This window comes from Podarcis melisellensis (assembly GCF_964234715.1).
Source record: "Podarcis melisellensis genome assembly, chromosome: 1".
Lineage (NCBI taxonomy): Eukaryota > Metazoa > Chordata > Lepidosauria > Squamata > Lacertidae > Podarcis > Podarcis melisellensis.
Genome location: NC_138528.1, coordinates 117,656,228 through 117,681,563, shown reverse-complemented (window position 1 = coordinate 117,681,563; position 25,336 = coordinate 117,656,228). Strand labels below are relative to the sequence as shown.

The window sequence follows — 25,336 nt, the reverse complement described above, 5'->3', positions numbered from 1 at the left end:
ACATATACCTGGAAACTATCTCATAAGGAGACAGTCCCTTTGTCCTCCCTTGGCTGGAAGAGCATCTTTGGCTAAGCAGATGTTGCTTCTTCGATGCATGTAGTCAAAGAGAGAAAGAGATGCCTGCCCTGCCCTGTGCTTTTGTCGTTTACCTGCACAGGTGAGGCCACGCCCGCCTCTAGTCACATGCAGAGGAAGTCTGTCCCAGCCCAGAAGGAAACAGGATATTTACCTGCTGGCTGGAGAAACATTCCTCCCCATGTGTAAACATGTTCACTCTAGGAATGTTGTACTTGACTGCTCTTGTGTTTCACATCCCACAAGTTCTCGTTCTCTCTCTCTCTCTCTCTCTCTCTCTCTCTCTCTCTCTGGGCCAAGTTAGGGATCTTCTCCAAATGCATGTGTTTGAAAAGGTGTGTGAAAGGTCATGCATTTAAGCTCTGGGTAGCCAAGCACAGAGAGATTTACAAATTTGTGCCTGTGTGTCAAATTCCAGAGGGGCCATCCTGCTAGGATGAGATAGATTGTAATGGGTTGCTTTGAAGTCACTTCAGCACTAGATTGGGGAGTTGGAATTGATCCCCAACCGCTCTGCCCTGTATTTTGCCAGAACAAAGGTGGCAACCCTGATGTCATCACAAGCATTTATGCTTACATATTGGAGCAGTCTTCCTTCTCCTCTCCCTGCATACTCTTCTGGTGGCATGTGGGGCAGGACTGGGGGGGGGGACTCTACTTCTCAGGTGAAGTCCTTGCACTGGCTTTCATTAGTGGGATCAGTTATTTTCTAGCCCATCTTCTTCGCAACCGTTAAACCAGCGGTAGGAAACCTGTGGCCCTCAGCTCAATCTCATGTGGCCCTCAGCTCAATTTCATGCAGGTGGGGTAAGCCCAAAGGGATAGAAGTAGGATAGCAGAAGGAAAAAAGGAGAAATAGAAGGAGCAATGGAAAAGATGAGAAGTGGAAACGCCCTCTGCAAAGCCAAACTCTAGGAAGATTAGTTTTCCCCTTTGATGGACTGCTTGCTAGTTGGAGAGGAAGAAGGAAAAAGGAAATGGGTTGCAGAAAGATAGAAGGAAGGGTAGCCCTGCCCACTTTGGGTTCTGCCTCTGCCCATTGCTGACTTTGGCCCTGCCCGACACTGACAGATAATCCCGAAGGGAATGTGGACTTTAATAGCTAAAAAGGTTCCCAGTATACTTGCAGGAGCATCTCCACCCCCATCGTTCAGCCCGGACACTGAGGTTCCGCTCTGAGGTTCTGCTTCTGGCGGTTCCCTCACTGCGAGAAGCCAAGTTACAGGGAACCAGGCAGAGGGCCTTCTCAGTAGTGGCACCCGCCCTGTGGAATGTCCTTCCATCAGAAGTCAAGGAAATAAACAACTTTGACTTTTAGAAGACATCTGAAGGCAACCCTGTTTAGGGAAGTTTTTAATGTCTGATGTTTTACAATTTATGTGCTGTAAAGCCGCCCAGAGTGGCTGGGGAAACCCAGCCAGATGGGCACGGTATAAATAATAAAATTATTATTAATAATAATAATTAATACCCCACCCTTTCATTAAATGGACACCTGACCACCATTGCACTGAGCTGCTGTACTGTAGCGGGAGCCGTGGATAATTTGAAAGTAGTCCCTCTCAAGGGTGCAACTAAAATGGCCAGCTAAACTGGCTGAGTTGTCATTCCCTCTCCACAGAGAACAGAAGTTTTTGGAGGCTGTGATGAGGGAATGTCTTAACTGATATCTCTCTATGCTTTTAACATGGAGGCATTCATTCTTGTAGGCAGATATAAATAACGAACCACATGGCTGCTACTGAAAGTGGCAATAATGGGTTATCTTCTAGCCGAACTTACCTTTGCATCATGAGATCATGGCATTCTGGTTCTTCCTACCCTGCTTCTTCTTCTTGGCTTTGGTTGTCAGGGGCCAACAGGAAGAAAAAGCATTGTGATGTCACAAAATAAGTATGTTCCGTAGCATGTCAGCCAGTGAACCTTGCTTGCTCCTGCAATTTGCCTGTGGCACAGCCTAAGAAGGAGTGCTTTTGGACTGTGTGACCTTCAACATTCTTCCAGCTTACAAGTGGATGGTTCCAACCACCATTTGCAGAACTCATAAGGCTATTTTCTTCTCTGTGTTAAGCTGAAAAGGAGAAAGTGAATGTGCAGTTCCATTGTGCTGAAGTACAAGCAAATTTGGTTAGCGGTGTGTCCCTTCTGAGAGGGACTTGAAAGGTCTGGCTATCATTCATAAATCTTACAGTGTCAAACACTGATGGAGATGTCAGTAAAACCTGCATTAATGTTCAAACTATGATTGCGCTTAAGTGTAGCTAGATAATGGCCTCAAGTCCTCCTTCCTATTACTTGTTTGACAGGTTGCATTCCAGATTCATCTTATTGCAAAGCAATAAACCCTAAAGGGTTTTTGGGGGGTGATTATTTATTACTAGAACAATAATAACATATTAATAATAACAATAATAATAATAACAATATCATTATTAATATTAATATTATTTATTTTATTTTATTAATATTATTTATTTTATTAGATTTTATTAGATTTCTTTCCTGCTCATTATCATAAGGTCCCAGGGTGAGATACAGCAACCTAAAAATATATTAAAATGTAGGAAATAACAAAATAGTAAAATTAAAAGCAGCTGTTGTGTGTACCACAGCCTTCTGAGTCAAGGTTGACAGGAGTGTGACAGCGGGCCTTATCTGTGGTGGTGTCCTGCATGTGGAATTTCCTGTCCCCTCATTTGTGTTCTGCCAATCATTAAATAAGGGACGTGGATGGCACTGTGGTCTAAACCACTGAGCCTAGGGCTTGCCGATTGGAAGGTCGGCGGTTCAAATCTCTGCGATGGGGTGAACTCCTGTTTCTCGAGCCTAGCAGTTCAAAAGCACGAGGTGCAAGTAGATAAATAGGTACCACTCTGGCGGAAAGGTAAAGGGTGTGGTATGCCACAAGCGGTTTAGTCATGCTGGCCACATGACCTGTAAAAACTGTCTGAGGACAAACGTCAGCTCCCTCAGCCAGTAAAGTGAGATGAGTGCCACAACCCCACAGTCACTCGCGACTGGATTGAACTGTCAGGGGTCCTTTACCTTTAATCATTAAATATTTTTGTTTTGAAAGAAGCTTCTGGATTCAGATAAATGCTTGACGTATCTGGTTGCTTTTTGTGTTTTTGCTGCTTTTTCCATTTTATTATTTGTGTTTTAATGGATGGATCATTGCTTTTTATCTCTCTTTCTTAATTTCCAAGTTGCTTTGAGAAACTCTTCTGGGAGGAGTGGAAGTGGGGCATTTAAAATAACAAAGAAATGTCCACTCAGAAGTAAATCCCAGCATGGCCTCATTCCAGCATAGAATGGGGCTATAAGATTGTAGCCATAGCTACTACCTGCACCAATATTAGCAATGTTTTGTTTTGGTTAGGTTTTCGTTTTAAACACATTTTGTAGCAATTTCTGCCAATGAAGTTTTAAAAAACATTTTTCACAATTTAGCATGCAATATTAGTTTCACAATTCTTACCTCAATTACCTATGCCAGCGAGCCTGGTATCTCGATTCATTTTCATTAAGGCTCTTATGTTTCCCTTTGCATTCTTATTCTGAAGGTGAAAGGCATTCTGAAGAATAAAACTGCACTCTACACCTGATGAGTCACAACTGGATGAATCTTTCCATCTATTTCATAGCCCCTCGGCTGTAAATAAGTGTGTCACGTGTTCCCCTCTCCCCGCTCCTGAACTTCCCCAGGTCTCATCACCCACTCTGTATCTCTACTTGTCCATTTCTTTGGGTCAGGCTGGTTGCAGCTTGGGAGATGTTGCTTCAGCCATGATTCAACTCAGACTGGGGTCTTCTACAGGAGCTGGAGGCCTCCCTCCCTTCCTGGCCCTCAGCTTCATCATGATTTGAGCAAGGGCTTCCAAGAGCTTTGCCCTCCTTCTGAGTAGCCTCATGGGCAGCTAGCCAGGCCTTTTGGTGAAGTTCTTGCCTGGCTCTCTATCTCCTCTGCTCCTGTGGCTGGAGGGATGCAGAAAAACAGCTAGGAACCCCAACACTGTATGTAAAACAAAGCAAAAAGAGCAGCTTCATGTGAGTAAAGGGGACAACCAAACTCTTTGAGTGAGGTCCTCACCTGGGAGCTCTCTGAGAACAAACCACCAGGAGTTCTGAGGGCTGCTGGAACCAGAGTTGGCAATTGGTTTGTGACACGGAGCCCATTCTAGAATGTTCCAAATAGAAGAAACCGGTTGGAGAAAGGGCAGGGAATGATATCATCAAACAGGGTGTGTGTGAAGGCTGACTTCGTTTAGAACCCAGAAGAGGGGAGGGAGAGACCAGTTTGGAGCTCTGGAGAAGACCTTTTGGGGGTGTACTTCTCAGGAGGAGGGCAAAGCCATGTGACACGATGTGGTACTGTGGATTCTGCTGTTTGTAGGAGTTACAGTGTTTCCATATCTGCTGAATCTGTAAATATTACAAAAATGCCTCAAGGGTGACATCCAGTCATACTCAGAGTAGACCCTGAGCTAAAGGCTACTGAAGACCATTGGTTTCAATAGGTCAAAATTGCTTGGCTGGATATTATCCTTAGTCTCTAGAGATCCCTTGTTCCAAAGGGAACCAAACCTTGGCAAATATCGCACCCCTACAATTTTCACTCGATTCAGGGAACTGAGGCATTTGTGAACAATATGAATACTATTCCCCCACCCCCATAATCTCACACTCTCCAACCTATTTCAGGACTGAGCTGTTGTGTGTTCAGACCCAGAGACCTCCCCCCTAAATAAACACACATTTGACTCAAATTTTAGTTTTGGTTTTTGGCAGAATTTAGGCCACAACTTTATTGATTACAGAAAAGTGAGTGGTTACATAGACTCTGCTTCGACTAGCTCCCTGCACCCTTGCAGGTAGCGCTGACCTAGGGCTCCAGCGTAGGTCAGCCAAGGGTGAACACCTGAGGCAGGTGAAAAGCCTGGGAACAGACTCTGTTCAGGCACAACCCGCTCTCTGGGGTTCACCAAACCAAGTTGAGTCCCTTGATTCCTTTAACGGAATACCCTTCACATAGGGATGGCAAGACCATTCTCCCATCCCTATCACCTGAACCAGTGCCTATCCATAACCTTACAAGTTGTGACAATTTGCTACATGGCAGGTGAAACCCAAATGGCAACAGCCAATCAGCCAAGTGGGGAAATTCTTGCCATGCCCCTGTCCCAATGACAGACGACACACAACGGCATAGCAAGGTCAATCACAAAATGCCCTAAAAGTAGGGAGAGGTGGGCAGGTGTTCCAATGCATGAGCCGAAAGAGGAAGCTCTGGGTCACGTGCATAGGTATATATAGGTCCCTCAATCTGTTTAGACTGCACCCCATTGGCCAGATTAAACCCAGCAACGAGGGACCTACCAATCAGGTGGTGTGGCTGCCCAATATACCCACCCACAACCAGGAGGTCAGTCTCCAGGTCTCACAGCAACACGTGCCCTCTTTTAGGGAGGACACAATTTCAAAATGATATAGAAGCACTCTTGTGGAATGAGCTCAGAGAGATAGTGTTGTTCTGTTGTAGCAGAACAACAGCATCAGAGTTGTGTGACACTATAGAAACTATTAATAATGTGGCATAAATAGGTAAAGGTAAAGGGACCCCTGACCATCAGACGTCCAGTCGAGGACGACTCTGGGGTTGCGGCGCTCATCTCGCTTTACTGGCCGAGGGAGCCGGCGTACAGCTTCCGGGTCATGTGGCCAGCATGACTAAGCTGCTTCTGGCAAACCAGAGCAGCATACGGAAATGCCATTTACCTTCCTACTGGAGCGGTACCTATTTATCTACTTGCACTTTGATGTGCTAGGTTGGCAGGAGCAGGGTCCAAGCAACGGGAACTCACTCCGTCATGGGGATTTGAACCGCTGACCTTCTGATCGGCAAGTCCTAGGTTCTGTGGTTTAACCCACAGCGCCACCCGTTTCCTGTGGCATAAATACAGTGGTGCCTCGCAAGACGAAATTAATCCGTTCTGTGAGGCTCTTCATATAGCGGTTTTTTCGTCTTGCGAAGCAAGCCCATTGACAGCTTAGCGGATTAGCGCTACAGCTGTCAAACGGCTTCCAGCGATCAGCTGTTAAGCGGCTTATCAGCAGAACAGCTGATAAGCGGCTTAGCGGCTTTAAAAAAGGAAGAAAAAAGCGGAAAAAACCCGCGGGGGGATGCAAGATTTTTTTCGTCTTGCGAAGCAACCCCATAGGGGAATTCGTTTTACGAAGCGCCTCCAAAACGGAAAACCCTTTCGTCTAGCGGGTTTTTCGTCTTGCGAGGCGTTCGTCTTGCGGGGCGCCACTGTAGTGTTGGACTAAAACTTCCATCACCCCTGATGGCTGGGGTAGTTAGGAGTCTGACAATATCTGTAGGACCACAGGATCCTCATCTCTAGGACTACTTCATTCGATGCACCAACTTAAGTAGCAATATTCCATTTCGGGATGGTGCTTCTGTGAGAGTTTTTTTAAGGGGGATTTCTCCCCCCCCCCCCGAGCATTTAACACACAAGTATAAGCAACTCACTTTAGGGTTCTCTTTTTGCATGGTTGAGCAAAAAAATCCAAATCATATGGGTTTATTCACCTCAGTGAATTTTAATAAATGTGGCACTTACAGTATGTTAATGCGGAGCCAACATAAGCAATGCTCCAGGCAGAAGTAGTTTTAAGGAACTGCAGGTGTTGTGGGTCTTTTTGTTTGAAGTCTCCCGGCTCCCCCAGCTTGCCAGGAACATGTGTTGCATATTAACAACTTGTATCTATGATTGTCAGCAAATTGCATAATTGGTTCACTATGCCTGAGATAGAACTGTAATCATGAACAAGTGATTGGACATATGAAAAATGTGAACTAAAAAAACAAAAAACTCCAAACACAATACATTTTAGTATATGACTGTTTACATTATTTCAAACTGCTTTTTAATTGTGCTTTTTCTTTTTAAAATTTTTTAAAATTGTTTTTATGTGAGGGGTTTTTTTGAGGGGGGGGTTATTCAGCTGTTTCTTTTTATATTTTGATTATGTATTTTGTGGTTCTATATTGTAATTTTATCTTGTGAAGCACTCTGAGATATGCAGGTATAGGGTGGTACATAAATTTAATTAATAATAATAATTACTTTAAGTAACAGAATAAATTGTATAGGAGATAGGATAAGGGATCAAGCCACTCACAAGAAATACCATGTTATTTTACTTAGCAAAGAACATGTCTACTTAAAGCATTGAAGGTGTTGTCTTGAGACTGAATAGCTGACTGCCTATTCCCCTCCTCACATCCAGCCCTATATTTCTATGAATTCATCGCTTGTATTTTCCTGTCTGGGACTCTGAAGTGGATAGTCATGATTTTCCCCACTGTACAGATACATTTGCAACATCCTATATACTGTATTTTTCACCCCACAGGGCGCACCGACCCATAGGGCGCACCTAGTTTTGGGGGGGATGAGGAAATAAAGAAAAAATATATATTTTCCCCCCAGGCGCAGGGCTGGGGGGGCCTGAGCTTCCCCCGACCCCAGCCCCCAGAACAGGCTGCTATCCGCAAGCCTAGGGAGCCTGGCGGGAAGTCGCACCGATCTCCCCAGGCTTGCGGATATCTTCCCGAAGCCCGGGGCGCAAGGCTCAGTGCGCCCCAGGCTTCGGGATGCAGGCAGCTCCCACCGCCAGCCTCCAAACCAGGTCCGGGAACAGCAGGAAGGCAGCGCTCCACTTCTGCTCTGTCCCCCGAGTTTGTGGGGCTGGCAGTCGGGAGAAGCACGCTTCTCCCCACCGCCAGCCTCCAAACCAGGTCAGGTTTGGAGGCTGCTATCCGCAAGCCTTGGGAGCCTGACTGGAGCTCCAGCAGAGCTCCCAAGGCTTGCGGATAGCTTCCTGAAGCCTGGAGAGTGAGAGGGGTTGGTGCGCACCGACCCCTCTCGCTCTCCAGGCTTCAACGAAAGCCTGCATTCGCCCCATAGGACGCACACACATTTCCCCTTCATTTTTGGAGGGGGAAAAGTGCGTCCTATAGGGCGAAAAATACGGTACATAGTCGTATGCAGATGTTCTGATCAATGGACAGGACTCAGCTAACAAGTTCCACCAGCCTAATGGGGTGTTCCCCTCTCTTCTTGCCCTATGTCCCCTCATGCCTTCCACAGTTGGCTCTGTGTGGTGGGGCAGAGAGGAGAGATTGTTTCATCTGGCACCTTGAGAAGCTCGAGGTGATGGAACAATTGCCATAGCGCTACACTGAATTTCTTTCAATATTTGGATGTCAGGTACATGGAGAATTTTAATGGGCATCATAATAAGTAGGATAACAACAACAATGCTAATTTTTAACAAAATTAAAGAAATAATTCAGAGGCACCTTAGTGGCCATATTCACTATGGTTTGCTCAGAAACGGAGTCTATGTACAGTGGTACCTTGTTTCTGGAACTTAATCCATTCTGGGAGTCCATATGTCTCCCAAAACTGTTCAATAACCAAGGTGCAGCTTCCGATTGGCTGCAAGAGCTTCCTGCACTCAAATGGAAGCTTTGTTGGATGTCTGGCTTCTGAAAAATGTTCGCAAACTGGAGCAGTTACTTCTGGGTTTGCGGTGTTCGGTAGCCGATTTGTTTGACAACCTCAGCCGTTCGAGAACCAAGGTACCACTGTATCTTGAACAAAGTGGCCCTGATGCATTTGCAGGTGCACTCAGCAGCTAGTGACCTAGATGGGGTGCACATCCTGCTGGCATCCAGTGACCTATCCAGCTCATTGAATGAGGCCCATAATTCAGTGGCTTAAGAGCGCATGGATTTTGCATATGATTTAGGCCTGCTGGTGAAGGTGAGAAAAGTGACAGCAGCATTTTCTAGTGTTCTGAATTTCATATCAAGTAAAGATGTAGATGAGAAGCCAGATACATATGTGCATATGCTCTAGATGCACATATGAAAGATGGAGTTGCCATATTTCAAATAGTAAAAGCCCCGAAAGTTGTTTAGCCAAAAAGAGAGAAGACTTGCCTTACTCGTAGATTCAGGAAAAACTGCAACCTTTCAGAAATCCCTCCCGGATGTCAATTCTGCCTTTGAAATCCTGGTAATGTCTGGGAAAATCCAGACGTATGGCAGCCCTAGGAAAAATTGCTTCCATTCATGTATTACCCTTCGATCCAGCAACCTTGGGACCTCTTTATAGGGCTGCCCCATGTGGCCAACCATTGAAATACAGGTGGCGGTCATCTCAGTTTCTGATCGGACTCTGCCCACTAAGGCTAGCTATAGGATCCTTCTGGGAAGGAAGGCGTAGAGAGAGGGTTTTCTATTCCCATTCTTCCTGGGTTGAGCAATGAGGTGTCCCTGAGCTCCGCTATGTTCCTGTATCCTTGGAAATTTGCTTAATTCTGGTTTTTTGATTTGGTCGTTGTTCCCACCTGGTTCTTTGCTCCTGACCACTGGCTTGTTCTTTGTTCCTAAATCACGGAATCTGCTGCCTGCTACCCAGCCCTGATACATTTGCAGGAGCACCAAGGCTAATCTTTAATGCATTGAATGCAAGTGAAGATAAGAGTGCTGGCCAAGGTGGATAGTCGAACCTTAATCTTATGTCTCTCTTCTTCAGCAAGTACTTGCCTTGTTTATGTTCCTCATTTAAGTGAGAGTCCTGAAAGAAGGGACCTCGTGGAATGATTCTTAGTTTGGTCTCTCAGCTTTTTGCTTTTTTTCTCATTAAGTTGCTTTGTAGCCCTTGTTCGTTTCAATTATGTAACGTGCTTGCTTTATTGATCTGTGACCGTATAATTAATTCACAAGTGAGACATTCAGCAGCTGCGTAGAAAATCTGCCTGCCTTTGTATTGCTAGTTGTGGCAAAATTGCTTGTTATGCTGGGGTGTGGGAGAAAGGCACAAAACTAGCTAGATTAAGTGGAGAACCAACTCCAGAAACTTGTACTTTTATACAGAACTGTGCTTTAGATACAAAATACCTTGACATTAGTTTCCAACTGGTTTTCTAGAGCAGTGTTTCCCAACCGGTGTTCCGCGGCACACTACTGTGCCGTCAGACATTGGCTGGTGTGCCATGGGAGGGAGGCGGGCGAGTCGGGCGGTGAGAGGCGGCGGCGGCGAGGATCCGCGTCGAGCCGGGGGCGGCTCCGCGGTGGTGGTGCCGAGCGGCGGGGCAGCGCGTGCAAAAGGGAGGAGCGCGAGACAGCGGAGGAGGAGGAGGCCGGCATGTCCGGGCAGCAGCAGCAACAACAGCAGCAGCAACTCCCGGCGACGGCTCCTCAAGCCCCGCCGCCGCCCCCTCCTCCGCCCGCTATCGCCGCCACCACCACAACAGCCGCCGCCGCCTCAGTTGCCGCCGTCCCTCAGTCCCTCGCTCTGCTGCCTCCTCCCACCCCCAAAGCTTGGAGGTTCCCCGGCAAGGGGGAGGGAAAAAACTTTCACTTTCGTGCGTCCCTCCCGGCGTGACGCTGCGCGCTGACGTCACGGGGCGGGGCTTTAATGGTGGTGTGCCGTGAGATTTTTTTTCAGTAAACAGGTGTGCCGTTGCCCAAAAAAGTTTGGGAAACACTGTTCTAGAGTATTGTGAGGCTATAAGCCCTGTGTGTAGAAGAATACAATAATAGTACCATGCCAAGGCTTGGAGGCAGGGTCTATTAATTATTATTATTATTATTATATTTTACTTTTTTCCATATAGAAAGTTACATTTGTTACTCAACAATTATATTCCAATTCAAAAGAACTAGTGCATTCTCTCTCACCCAACACCAATGTTTAAAACCCAAAATTACATATAATTTTAAGGTTCTGTCTTACCGCATTTCATCCTCTCTAACATTTTTCTTAATATATTCTGCTGTTTTCTTACATTTCTCGAAGTGGGTCTTTGTAAATGGGAAATAACTTTTAATATAGACCAGAAAGGGCGGAGAGGATGAAATAGCTGCTGAGGGATACTGATCACTTTGTGATTTATAAGGTGGCTTTCTATCTTCCTGGCAGCTAGGAAGAATAGGAAGAAAGAACTGGATGGCTAGCAATCAATTGCAAAGGGGACTCTGAGAATTACTTTTTATTCCGTACAATAAGAAATAAGAAATTTTGTTGGATCTGACCATGGTTTTACTGCATATGTAGCGACCGCTTTTTTTATTCGTTCTTTTTTCCTTCTTTGGATGTTGCCATGGCCTTTGGCTAATGCAATAAAAATAGTTACTGTTATAAACTACAGTGGTACCTCGGGTTACATATGCTTCAGGTTACATACGCTTCAGGTTACAGACTCCACTAACCCAGAAATAGTACCTCGGGTTAAGAACTTTGCTTCAGGATGAGAACAGAAATTGTGCTCTGGCGGCAGCGCGAGGCCCCATTAGCGAAAGTGGTGCTTCAGGTTAAGAACAGTTTCAGGTTAAGAACAGACCTCCAGAATGAATTAAGTTCTTAACCTGAGGTACCACTGTAGAAAGGGTTTCCAGTCTTCTTTAGAAGATTTGAAATTTGTGCCTTTTATCAGTGCCATCAATTTTGCCATATCTGCATATTCCACGATTTTCATCAACCATTCTTCCTTTGAGCGTGTTCTCTCCTTCTTCCATTTCCAGGGCTAGAGAACCCTTGCTGCTGTAATCACATGTATAATAAATACCATTAGGCTATATTTGGGATTTCACAGTCTAGTATGGCCATCAGGAAGGTTTCTGGCCTCTTGGGAAAAGTCGCTTAATTCCCCCCTCCCTAATTTTATTAAGGTCCATGTGATGGACCTTCTTGCAGGTCCACCACATACAATAGAATGACCCCTCAGAGGCATGGTCAATTTTAGGAGTATTGCAATAATAATTAAAATTATGCATTTGTACAATGCTTCGAACTTACAGGAGAGATTTTGTTCCCTAGGTTGGTGATAGGGACTTGTGGGCTTCCCAATGATGCTGGACTACAATTCCCACCATCCTTAACTGTTGGCTATGCTGCTGGGACAAATGGGAGTTGGAGAATTTGAAGGTCCAGAATTCTCCCATCTATACACTTGACATTTTTATTTCGACATGCTTATAAGTTTTAGTGGTGGGGCTTTCAATTACCATATTGGCTGCTGGCGTCACAGTTTTCTGTTTGGGTTGTTTTCTTCCTTGCTTTAAGATTTTAATTTTTTTTAACATTAGTCCTGGTGGAAAACCAGGACGTGGAGAACTGATAGCTCAACCTAGTTGGGCTCTTCCTATGCAATGGGATATAAATCTTAAAAATTGGGGATATTTAGATAGATGCGGCCTCTAGTTACATGAATGCAGATATTTTGAAAGTTTGTTGTTGTTTAGTCATTTAGTCGTGTCCGACTCTTCGTGACCCCATGGACCAGAGCATACCAGGCACTCCTGTCTTCCACTGCCTCCTGCAGTTTGGTCAAACTCATGCTGGTAGCTTTGAGAACAATATCCAACCATCTCGTCCTCTGTCGTCCCCTTCTCCTTGTGCCCTCCATCTTTCCCAACATCAGGGTCTTTTCCAGGGAGACTTCTCTTCTCATGAGGTGGCCAAAGTATTGGAGCCTCAGCTTCAGGATCTGTCCTTCCAGTGAGAACTCAGGGCTGATTTCCTTAAGAATGGATAGGTTTAATCTTCTTGCAGTCCATGGGACTCTCAGGAGTCTCCTCCAGCACCATAATTCAAAAGCATCAATTCTTCAGCGATCAGCCTTCTTTATGTCCAGCTCTCACTTCCATACATTACTACTGGGAAAACCATAGCTTTAACTATATGGACCTTTGTTGGCAAGGTGATGTCTCTGCTTTTTAAGACGCTGTCTAGGTTTGTCATTGCTTTTCTCCCACTTCCAAATTCTCTTGGCCATGCTGAGAGTAGGTTTCCATGAAGGTCCTGGGAGCTGAAGAGATTATTTGCTTTGCTGTAGAACACCAATAAAATGAGATAAAAAATTAGCAGCAAAGGGCGGTGCCAGGAAAATGGAGGCAATAGGTCTAGGCAGAGCAATGACATTAGAGGAAGGCAGTAAACAGACACTATGATTCCCTCATGGAGGTGAGAATGGGAAGTTCAAACATGATAATTAAAAGCTAAAGAGAAAGCGGTGGAATAATTGGAAGCAATTATTTTTCAGCAAAGCGCCATTTGGGCCCTCTGAAAGAACAGATAATCAGGCAGATAATTTCCACTGTACTAAGCAGCTATTAAGTGGAGCAAAACCAATACTCTTTTTTTTTTCTTGCTTTATCAGTACATTATGTCAGAAAAAAGCCTTAAAGCATCTCTCTCTCTCCCCCCTGAGAAAACGGGGTGGGGTAAGGAAAATGAATACTGACTGAAGACTGTAAAGGGTCTGATTTTTCAAAGGAACAAAAGATATGTAGTTCTGTGGTAAGATTCACCAACATTCACATCCCACCCCCTCGGTTAAAGGTCATTGGTTTGGTTTTCAATTATAAAGTTCAAGTGAGGCAAAGTGAGGCAGCTGTAAAAGTTGTAAAGTTATAAAGACCAAGTATTTCGATAAAGGGCATCATCAGTAGTACCTAAAATGCATCTGAAGGATTCTGTGAAGGAGATTTTAAAATGTAAGCTTCTCCTACCATGTAATGGGAGCTCTGCCTTGCCTTTTTAATCAAACAAATGATTAAACCCGGCTTTCTGTGGACTATTTCAACCCCCAAATCTAATCAAATGCTGTTTATGGAGTAATATTCGCCTAAGTGAAACTTCAATGTCAAAAGCACGTAACGTTGAGGTATATGGGATTTTGATTTATATACCCTTGGCACATGGGACGGTGTCTATTTGAAAAAAATAAAAGCCTTTTGAATTTAAACTAAAAAGAATTGTTCAAGAGTGGACCAGGGGCAAAGTGGGAAGTAGAAAAGCATTATTCGCAAGCTACTTGGGGTGGCGCAATGCTTTCTGCAGCCCAAATATCACATTACAGCAGGTAATGGCCTCTGGCCGAAAGATGCCTTACTGTGTCACATTCTTGGGTTTTCCATTGTCCCAGGGTACTAAGCATGCCAGTGCAAGTAGCTAAATAGGTACCACTGTAGCGGGAAGGTAAACGGCGTTTTCATGCACTCTGGTTTCTGTCAGAGTTGCACCAGGAGCGGTTCAGTCCTGCTGGCCACATGACCCAGAAAGCTGCCTGTTAACAAACGCCGGCTCCCTTGGCCTGAAAGCGAGATGAGCGCCGCAACCCCATAGTCATCTTAGACTGGACTTTACCATACAGGGATCCTTTACCTTTACCACCAGCAGCTGCCAATGGCATGGAGTAGAGTAAGATGAATCACATGATGTGTCTCTTAAGTATAATGGTTTAATTGATTCTGAAATGAGAATGCCTAAATGTATATTGCAGAAGGTTTAACATGGGGCTCTTCAAAGGGGCTATATTAAAGCCAAGGAGAGCATGTTGAGCTTCTGGTTGCATAAGTTAATGACTGACTAGCTGATTGCTGTTTCTCTGTAGGTAGCATGTGAGGGTTGTAACCTTAGATCATGTAAGAGGTATTGGGTTTCAAAATCTCCATTTTGAAAGTGAGTTGCCTGTGAATCATTAGCTCCCTTACTGAACGGTAAAGTTAAAGGTAAAGCACTCCTGGATGGTTAAGTCCATTTGAAATCGACTATGGCACTCACTTCTGCTTTCAGGCTGAGGGAGTTGGCATTTGTCTGCAGACAGGTTTTCCAGGTCATGTGGCCAGCATGACTATATGGCTTCCGGAGCAATGGAACACCGTGACAGAAGCCAGAGCGCACGGAAACACTGTATCTATTTATCTAGTTGCACTAGTAGGCTTTCAAACTGCTAGGTTGGCAGAAACTGGGACAGAGCAATGGACGCTCACCCCATCGCGCGGATTCGAACCGCCGACCTTCTGATCAGCAAGCCCAAGAGGCTCAGTGGATTAGACCACAGCACCACCCACATCCCTCAAACTCATTGGAGTGAAGGTGTAAAATGAAGCTCTCCTGAAGCAAGAGTGAATAGCCTGCAGGCTGTGGAGAGAGAGAGAGGGACCTTTGCTTCTAGGTCTGTTTGGATTATTTCACATTTCATAGGCAAGATGCTGAGCCGGTTGTAGATAACACAATATATTGTACAAATATTTGGATGCATTCTGTTTTGTTCTGAAGCTTTCTGCTGGTAAAAAGTTTGCACAATATTTTTTATGGGTCTGGACAAAAGAAGTTAGCTCTTATGCTTCCAGTTGCTTCAAACTGCACTATATTGGTATCTGCAACAGTGACAATGTTACTTAAATGGAACTAAACCTTAACAGCAGTGGTAGCAGGGAACCTTTGACCCTGCAGATGTTTCTGGACCTAGACCACAACTCCTGTCTCCCCTGACCATTGGTCAACCATATCTGGAGGGCTGCATAAGTTCTCCACCCCCGTCTGGAAGAGACAAAGGGGAGGATGAGATACAGGAGGTCATTTTTGATAGTAATCCACTATAACATGTGTTTTGGCTCAAAGTCACTGTAATTGTTTGAGGGTGTGTGTGTATTTTAATTGCCCCTTTGGGATAGTTGGTAATTGCTGCCTGAACCACTTAGGGTGACTTCTCTCCCTTTTATACAAAGGATGCTAGTCAAGCTGAATCTTGCCTCCAGCCTACTTAAGAAAAGAAAACCCCGTGGAACTGCTAAAATGTATAATTTCAGACTTTATGTGTTTGGACACCTTTCATCATAAGGCAGGTGCAGAACAGTGACTGAGACTAATTGTCTTGTAGTTATAATGCTAAAAAATGAGCATGGTTGGAATGGCAGATTATTAATCCAGTTGGCTTCAAAACTCACCGCTACAGATAAAGAGTAAATTAATTAATTTGGCCCGTTAGTGGCCTCTATTCTTTGTGACAGTTCAGTGAATGCTTTCCCCAAAGCTTCTCATATATGTTTAAATTCAAGTGCTTGATCCTCTTCCAAAGCAACTACTCTATTCCAAACTTTAAAAGTGGAAAGTGTAATGTTGGTCAACAAAGGGGTTTGAAGACTGTCTCAAGGCAATTTTAAAAAAAATGTAGTATAAACACTCACAATTGGGAAACACTTGCCTGCGAGATCTCCAATTGGAGAACAGCCTTCACCAAAGGTGTCATGGGCTTTGAAGACACTCAAAGTCAGGACACAAGGGAGAAACGTGCTAAGAGGAAGGCACGCTTGGCAAACCCTCACCGTGATCAATTCCTGCCCAGAAACCAATGTCCCCACTGTGGAAAGATGTGTGGATTCAGAATTGGCCTCCACAGTAACTTATGGACTCATTGTTAAAAACCGTGTTTATGGAAGACAATCTTACTCGGCTACAAGTGATCAGAAGAAGAAGCAGCAGCTTTTGCACCCAGAGCCAATGGTGAGGGCTCAGAGGCAGAGAAGGTGGGTGTGGGCTGCCCCGGGTGTCATCCCTGAGGGGGGGTGACAAAAACCACCCTGGGTGGATTGCCGCCATGGCAATAGGGCACCCCCAGGGCAGATTGACGCTGTGTCGATCACGCACCCCCCGGGTGGATAGCCCCGTCCCCTTGAGTGCATCACCCCACCCCCGTGGGCACGGCATGTGGCCACTCCGGGTGCCCGAGCAGCTAGATCTGCCACTGTGAGGGCTGTTTTCTTTGCTATAAATAATTTGAGAAAAGTTTTCTGATTGCTTTTAGCTTCTTGAAGCAGGGGCCTGGCAGAGGAGAAGGAGACATATTTTTAATTCTTTAAAATGTACAGTATAAGGAACTACAGTGGGTACCTTGGGTTAAGAACTTAATTCATTCTGGATGTCCATTCTTAACCTGAAACTGTTCTTAACCTGAGGTACCACTGTAGCCTTATTAGAGTTCACCGATTGGGTCTGCGTTGCTCCGGGACAGGAGGAAGGAAGTCAAAATGACACCGAGGTTGTTTCAAAGAAAGAGTTTATTCTGCTCTCCGGATAGCAGAAGGCACTTGCGTGGTGAGTCCACAGCAAGTACAAAGAAATGACAGGTTTCATGCAGTTTATATATCCTCCAGGCACCCTCTCACTCCTCCCCTAGGAGCCCAACCACGTCGGCGTACGTACACAGGTTGACATCACATATGTTCCTGCTCTGGTACTCTCAACCATAAAGGGATCTTCCTTCCTGTACTTCTGACCATAAAAGGATATTCCTGTTCCTACTCCTATCTTGGAGCAAGAGGTCACTACTTCCAAGAACATGCTCTGGCGTTAGTCCCAGACTTGGGTCTCTGCATCATTTGTGTTCAGAACATAAGATATGTCTGTGTCTGTTCTACTGGTAGAGTCAAGGCCAGTCTTGCCGTCAAACTGATAAGGGAGAGAGCTGTGTTCTTGTTTTGCATTTGCTCAACGGCTGAGGTTTATGCATTTTAGCTAAGGAGAAATGGGGATTTTGGTGCAGTTTAAAAGCTGCCTGCACAGTCAGTTTTGGGGTTTGGGAAACCCATTCCTTCACCACTTTTGCTAATGGGGCCTCCCGCTGCCACCGTGCCGCCGCCACACAATTTCTGTTCTCATCCTGAAGCAAAGTTCTTAACCCAAGGAATTATTTCTGGGTTAGCGGAGTCTGTAACCTGAAGCGTCTGTAACCCAAGGTACCACTGTACAGATAAATCCAGAGGTATACCTAGGGGTTGGCAAAACTGGTCCCTTCTGGGGGTGCAGGCCTGGTGAGGGGCACAAAAATCATCTATCAGATGATGGAGTGTATGATGTAAATGTGTGTCAATGTGATACTGCTATCATTGCAAAATCAAACACAGGAGAAGCTTCCTGTCTTTCTCTCACAGTGGCACAAAGGTGGATGTGTAAGTGATTTTTTGGGGGGTGTCCTAGATAAGCAGCTGGATAAAGTGCTTTCTTAACAGCACATAAAGTAAAGTAAAGGTAAAGGGACCCCTGACAATTAGGTCCAGTTGTGACCAACTCTGGGGTTGTGGTGCTCATCTTGCTTTATTGGCTGAGGGAGCCAGCGTACAGCTTCCGGGTCATGTGGCCAGCATGACTAAGCCACTTCTGGCGAACCAGAGCAGCGCACAGAAACACTATTTACCTTCCCGCCTGAGCAGTCCCTATTTATCTACTTGCACTTTTATGTGCTTTTGAACTGCTAGGTTGGCAGGAGCTGGGACCGAACGACAGGAGCTCACCCCGTTGTGGGGATTCGAACTGCAAATCCTAGGCTTTGTGGTTTAACCCACAGCACCACCCGCATCCCCAAACAGCACATACTTCTCAGCATATAATTAACCTGTGTTACAAAAGTGTGACCACAAGTATAGAAGACCTCTCAAATGGTCTTTTAAAGAGTGAGCACATTGGTCCTTTCATCGCATGAACCTCTTGTGTTCTGCCTCTCTAACATATATGTATATTTGGAAAAAGAAAATATGAAAGTGCTTAAGAGTTGGTTTATGGATAGATGATTGAGAATTAAAAAAATGTTTAGAATTTATTTATTTTAATCAAGTCCCCCATTTTTTTTAAATGAAGGTCTTCTCTTGGCAATGTGGATAGTAAAATAGACTAAATTAAAACATCCACTACAACAGCTTTAATAGACAAAGCCATAAATCAATAAGACAAACCCTGCAATAGTACAACGATAAAATTGAACCATAAAATCCTAAATAGGCAGACACAAATCAAAAACCCAGCAACTGGTCCAACAAAACTCAGCCAAACTACAGATGCTTTAAAAGGCCCGGCCAAATGGCCATTATTCTGCAGAGACCAGCATCAGTGATGTTAAAGGATATTAGATCAAAAAGTCCCTTTGCCCAGCTCCAACAATGCATTGAAGTTGCTGCTTCCAACAAATTAAAACACCAAATATTAAAAACTTCCCAATTCCAGGCTGGCTTCAGATGTCTTCTAAAAGTCAGATAGTTATTTATTTCCTTGACATCTGGTGGGAGGGCGTTCCACAGGGCGGGCACCACTACCAAGAAGGCCCTCTGCCTGCTTGCCTGTAACCTCACTTCTCGCAGGGAGGGAACCACCAGAAGGCCCTCGGCGCTGGACCTCAGTGTCCAGGCTGAATGATGGGGGTGGAGACGCTCCTTCAGGTATACTGCACCAAGGCTGTTTAGGGCTTTAAAGGTCTATAAAGCAGTTTTGTGCCAGACTGGGTGTGTGGATTGTGTGGAGGTGTCCCTCCATCTTATCCCACCAGCCTTTGTAGGGTAATCCCCCCCCCCCCCGGTTCTGCTAGCACGTCACTCTGCTGGGGTGGGGCTCCCCCTTTCATCTGTTGAATGGCCAGGTAGACAGAAGCTCTGCAAGAGGGAACCCCACCAGTAACAACCAGTGGGAAGCTTTGAAATGGGGTGTTCAAGAGGAGGAGCTGAGCTGGCTCAAGAGCCATTGGATTCTAAGCTGGTCCCACTGCTTCCGTGAGATTGCATTAAGGCCACATTTGCAACATACATTTAAAGCAGGTTTATACTATTTTAGCAGTCACAGCCTCCCTCAAAGAATTCTGGGAACAGGAGTTTGGTAAGGATGCTAAGAGTTATTAGGAAATGCTTATCGCACCCTCCAACATTTTCCCGATGGAAATAGGGACCCCCTATATAATAACAACAATAATTTTATTATTTATACCCCACCCATCTGACTGGCTTGCTTCCTGCATATATAAAACCATTAAAAAAACATTGAACAGTAAAAAAAATTAAAAAGGCTATACAGGGCTGCCTTCAGGTTGTATGGTTACTTATCTCCTTGGTTCGGGGGTCACATAACATAGGGTTGCCATACAACCTGATTTTCTGAAAATGGTGTCCTGGATTATTTTTTGGAAATCAGGCAAATGACCTAGAAAACCAGCAACGGGTGTTAAATTGTGTCAAAAATGCCCAGAAAAGCTCCATACCTTGAAAATTCTTGTAGCTTTTACTAGAAAAAGGTCAACAACTTTGGGTTTTGTCTAAAAAAAAAAAAAAAAGCTCAACAGCCTTTGGGTTTTCCTTTAGAAACCTCAACAATATTGAGGTCTTTCTGTCCTAGTTTTTACTTTTTGAAATATGGCAACCCTAGCCTAACTTCCATACCCTCCAACATTTCTCTGATGAAAATAGGGATGTCCTAAGGAAAAGTGAGACATTCTGGGATCAAATCAGAAACTGGGACAGCTTCTGTAAATCCGGGACTGTCCCTGGAAAACAAGGACACTTGGAGAGTCTGCCGTATTCCCCTCTGAGAGTTAACAATTCACTGAGTGGTTTGCTAATCAACCTTTCTTCCCAAGGAACTCTGGAAATGTATGGAGCAATCACTGGGAGGCTGATTCAGTGATTTGATTGCTCTCTTTCCCACTCTGTCCTGGCTGGCATAAGCAGCAGGGATACAGATGCACCAATGGTCTCCTAACTTCACTGGGCAGCAACTGGGGTTTGCATTGCATCCTAATTCATTAACGCACCAGACCACTTCATCATCCTGAACCACAATTGTTTATTAGTTAAATTCTACCTAAATGATGGCCAGCTTTGATGCTTCCCAGATTTATGACCATACATTGAACACTTCCTTCCAGGAGCTAAATATTTCCTTCCACTTGCTAATATGCAATTTTAGCTTCTTCCTTTCAAATGATTTATCCCGAGCAAGGCTGAAATAAGTTAGAAGTTAACAATAATTCGAATGCAAGTGTTATTAAACTGAGAGATGCCTTGCACAGTGACTTTCCTCTAGGTTCATTTCCCTGTTTAATAGACTTGAACTCGGCTAAAGTAGCTGTAAAATGCCTACCTTGATGCACATTTTCTCATTGATTCATCTCATCTTACCGTAATATGCCAGAGACGACACCTAAATGGATGAGAAACACTGAGATATTTGTGCCTGCTTAATGCTCATTTTGGAAGAGGAATTAAGCAGATCGGGAGCAATCGGGGATCCATCAGCAAAGTTTCGGCAGGAGCAAAGCTTGTTATAAACCACCCAGCTGTTGAAAATGGAAAAATAAGTGTATGAAATAAGATTCTGTGCTGTGTTCATGCCTCCAGATCTTCTCCACCATCTTCTCCTATCCCCTTTCCCGCAGAGATAGTGTGCCACAGGCATTGATAACTTTGAGCTGATTACTATGAACAATTCCTTCCCCCGTGGTGGTTTCAACTCTCCAGTCTGTTTTTTTTTTTATAAATTTTTATTAAGATTTTCACAGATTTTTAGGATAATACACAAAACATAGAACATAGAAAAACATACAACACGTATAATTTCAGATCTTACTTTCTTATAACTTACTTTCCCGACTTCCTCATGCCTCCCCTTTCTGTATTCTCATGTCTAATTAATTGATCAGCAAATCCTTCCCTTATTTTCAATTTAATTTTGTTAACCCTCATTTTCTTTTATCATAACCATTGTTGCTATTTAACCCCTAACTTTCTCATCCAGCATCAATCTAACATTCACTAATTTTTGAATATTTCTTTAGATAGTCTTTAAATTTTTTCCAATCCTCCTCCGCCGTTTCTCTTCCCTGGTCTCAAATTCTGCTTGTCATCTCCGCCAAAGCCATGTAGTCAATCACCTTCATCTGCCATTCTTCCATGGTGGGTAGATCTTGTGTCTTCCAGTACTTTGCAATAAGTATTCTTGCTGCTGTTGTAGCATACATAAAAAATGTTCTATCCTTAAACACCAATTGGCCGACTATGCCCAGGAGAAAGGCCTCTGGTTTCTTATGGAAAGTATACTTAAGTACCTTTTTTAGTTCATTATAAATCATTTCCCAAAAAGCCTTAATCCTTGGGCACGTCCACCAAAGATGAAAGAATGTTCCTTCAGTTTCTTTACATTTCCAACATTTATTATCGGGCAAATGATAGATTTTTGCAAGTTTGACTGGGGTCATGTACCACCTGTAAATCATTTTCATTATATTTTCTCTTAAAGCATTACATGCTGTAAATTTCATCCCGGTGGTCCATAACTTTTCCCAGTCAACAAACATAATGTCATGACCAATGTCTTGTGCCCACTTAATCATTGCCGACTTGACTGTTTCGTCTTGTGTGTTCCATTTCAACAGCTCAACTCTCCAGTCTGAAGAGTGGAGTTCTACTGCCAACACTGGGTGAACCTAAGATGAGTAGAAAGGAAGAAGGGCTACATTAATGGGAACTTCCCCATTGCTCTAGTTTATAAGCACTCCCTTCAGTGCAGGAAGGCACACCACACCTTGCTATCTAAATGATGGCCAACTTTGTGTGTGATGAAATGATGGCCCTGTGGTCTAAACCCTTGAGCCTCTTGGGCTTGCAGATCAGAAGGTCGGCGGTTCGAATCCTGGCGGCGGGTGAGCTCCCGTTGCTCTGTCCCAGCTCCTGCCAACCTAGCAGTTCGAAAGCACACCAGTGCAAGTAGATAAACAGCTACCTCCATGGCGGGAAGGTAAACGATGTTTTCGTGTGCTCTGGTTCCTGTCAATGTGTCCCGTTGCACCAGAAGCGGTTTAGTCCTGCTGGCCACATGACCTGGAAAGCTGTCTGTGGACAAACACCAGCTCCCTCAGCCTGAAAAGTGAGATGAGCACCGCAACCCCATAGTCACCTTGACTGGACTTAACCATCCAGGGGTCCTTTATCTTTTACCTTTACCTTTCATTTATTTGACTGCAAATATACCTCTTACAATGGGAGGCAGGAGATTTTTGGAGATAGCAGCAGCGGAACCAAAAAAGAAATCTGGCAGGGAGGAACAAAAGTACATTTCTAGGTAAGTGAGCAGTGAAAGCAAAATAACAGTATGACATTAATGGCCAGATTTTTATTTTTTTTGTGGGGGAAGCAAGTGGGAGGGCAGGCTCCTTGTTTGGGGAGACACTTGCCCCGCTGCCCCCATTTTGCTGCCACCTATGGATCTGTCATTCATATTGTTGCGTCTGCTCTTTCACATTAATAGCCTCACCCTGGATTCAGTTTCTTGGTCATCCTGGAGTGTGATAGAATCTTGAAGCCCACCTCCTGGAATATACAAGTGGGACCTGCCATGAAATGTAATGTTGCAGCACATTCTTGCCTTGTAACTGGAGTGCTTCTCTTCAGTGTTCTAGCCTGCCAGATGCCTGGAGCATCATCTGTGGTACCATAAATTGCAAAGGGCTCAAGATGACCCTTTCACTCTCCCTTCTCTAATCCCACCCCATCCCCATTTTCCATCCCCCATCCCCAACTTGCACTCCTCTTTATGTGGCTCCACTCCCATTTCCTCCCCCCTTTTTTGCATTTAATCTTTATTGATTTTAAATATTTCATCCATCCATCACAAGAATAAAAAAGAAAAAACACATCAAATAAAAATAAAATATTACATATAAGATAAAGTTCGTCCATATTCTAAGACTTCCATCTTCCTCGGGGTGGGTCCTTTGTTTCCTGGTTAACTGCAAATTGTATGACATTTAACTTATCACAAATTATCTATAATCTTTGTAGCATATAGTTGTCGGAACCTGCGTTCGACCGAGCGACTCCTCCGGTCGAGCCTTTGTTCTCTCCTCTGACAATAATTAACAACCTGATCCTCTGATAAGGCTCCAAGCACGTTCCCATTCAGCAGAGTTTCAAAGCAGCAGAAGTTATGAGATTTATGAGCTACATCGCTAAGCTTTATTTCTAGCTACGCAGACAGAAAAGAAAACATCCTCTCTCTGTGAAAGACAGAGAGCAACTGGAACAAAGGAACAGGAAACCAGTAAACATCACATCCGTCTCCCTTGAGACTTCCAACAGTATGGAATCTCTGGAATGTACACAGAGCCTTGTGACTCCAAGCACTGCACAGTGGCAACACACAGAAACCAACATCAGTATGGCAGAAGTTAATCAAAGCATGTCAATGATTTCATATGGGAACAATGTTCTTTTAAATATAATCTGTATATATCCCATTCTTTGTTGAACTTTTGGTCTGTCTGGTTCCTAATTTTTCCTGTCATCTTTGCCAGTTCCACGTAATCAAATAATTTTGCCTGCCATTCCAATTTAGTTGGTATTTTATCTCCTTTCCACCATTTGGCTATCAGCATTCTTGAGGCAGTGGTTGCATGCATAAATACCCTCCTCAATTCTTTCAGACTGTCTGCAGCCATGACACCTAAAAGGAAGGCTTCTGGTTTGTTTTTTTTGATGAAAGTTAATTAAAATATTTTTTTTAGCTCCTTATAAATAATTTCCCAAAAGTTCATTATCTTTTTACATTTTCACCACATGTGATGCATTGTTCCCTTTTTCCTTTTTAATATTGCATTCTACTGGGTATGTTGGCTTTTGCCTGAGCATTGAGATACCTCATGTTTCTCAGAGAGCCTTCAATCCTGTTCAGTGTCCAGCCAGTTCACTATTATCTCTTTGTGTTTCTACTGTAAAGCATTAAATGGTGACGATCTTGCATTTGCCAGTTCATAAAACTTCTATCGGCTGTCATGGAATTTTGTTTTAAGTAGGGAGGCCTCTAAAGCCTTGGCAGGAAACGCTGAAGAGTTGGTTGCTTATCATGTTTTTGACACCTTCTTTATGAACGGGGTTTTTTTTAAGTGCATGGAAGACATGAATTATTAGACCCTTGTAACCTCAACTAAATGCACAAATCTCTGTATACTCGCAGATCATCCTTTCTGGTCTTTCCCCATTCATTTCTGCTTAGTGTGTAATGGATAGCTCTTTTGGATTTCTGATTTAGATCTTCCTGATGGGTTTGGGGGTTTTTTTTGTCATTTATGTGGAAAGAAGCTTTCTCTCCCAGTTCTGTAGGGGAGTTAATTATCACCTGCTATGAATCTATTAAGAAGAGTACAAAGAACCTAGATTCTTAAAGCTGTCAGTTACTCTCTTTTTTTATATCTAGTCTCAGCAATTCCCTTACAATAGCGAGGAGAAAATCTTAGCAGCTGATTATTAATATATCACGAAGAGCTTATGTAACGTTAAATTGGCATTGGCAGAGCCTGCATTTTTTACATTCCTTGAATCCTTATGCAGTATTAAATCTTACAGGACCATAATTCTATTACTCTTGGTTCAAGGGATGTGGGGAACCTGGCACCCTCTATATAGCTTTGGACTACAACTCTGACCAATCACTATGTTGGCTGATGGAAATAAGAGTCTACTAATATATGGGATGCGGGTGGCGCTGCGGGTTAAACCACAGAGTCTAGGACTTGCTGATTAGAAGGTCGGCGGTTCAAATCCCCGTGACAGGGTGAGCTCCCGTTGTTTTGAACCTAGCAG

General features: G+C 44.1%; 2 long non-coding RNA genes across 2 annotated transcripts; one reads left to right on the top strand and one right to left on the bottom strand.

The window, feature by feature from the left end:
• The first annotated feature begins 1,997 nt into the window (after nt 1–1,997).
• LOC309363842 lies at nt 1,998–23,994 on the top strand. Its single transcript, XR_014165608.1, has 2 exons — nt 1,998–2,241; nt 23,540–23,994. It is a non-coding gene; the product is annotated as an uncharacterized lncRNA (long non-coding RNA).
• On the bottom strand, nt 3,684–4,224 carry LOC309363582. Its single transcript, XR_014165434.1, has 2 exons — nt 4,169–4,224; nt 3,684–4,053 (listed from the first exon to the last, which is right to left on the bottom strand). It is a non-coding gene; the product is annotated as an uncharacterized lncRNA (long non-coding RNA).
• Nucleotides 23,995–25,336: the final 1,342 nt, after the last annotated feature.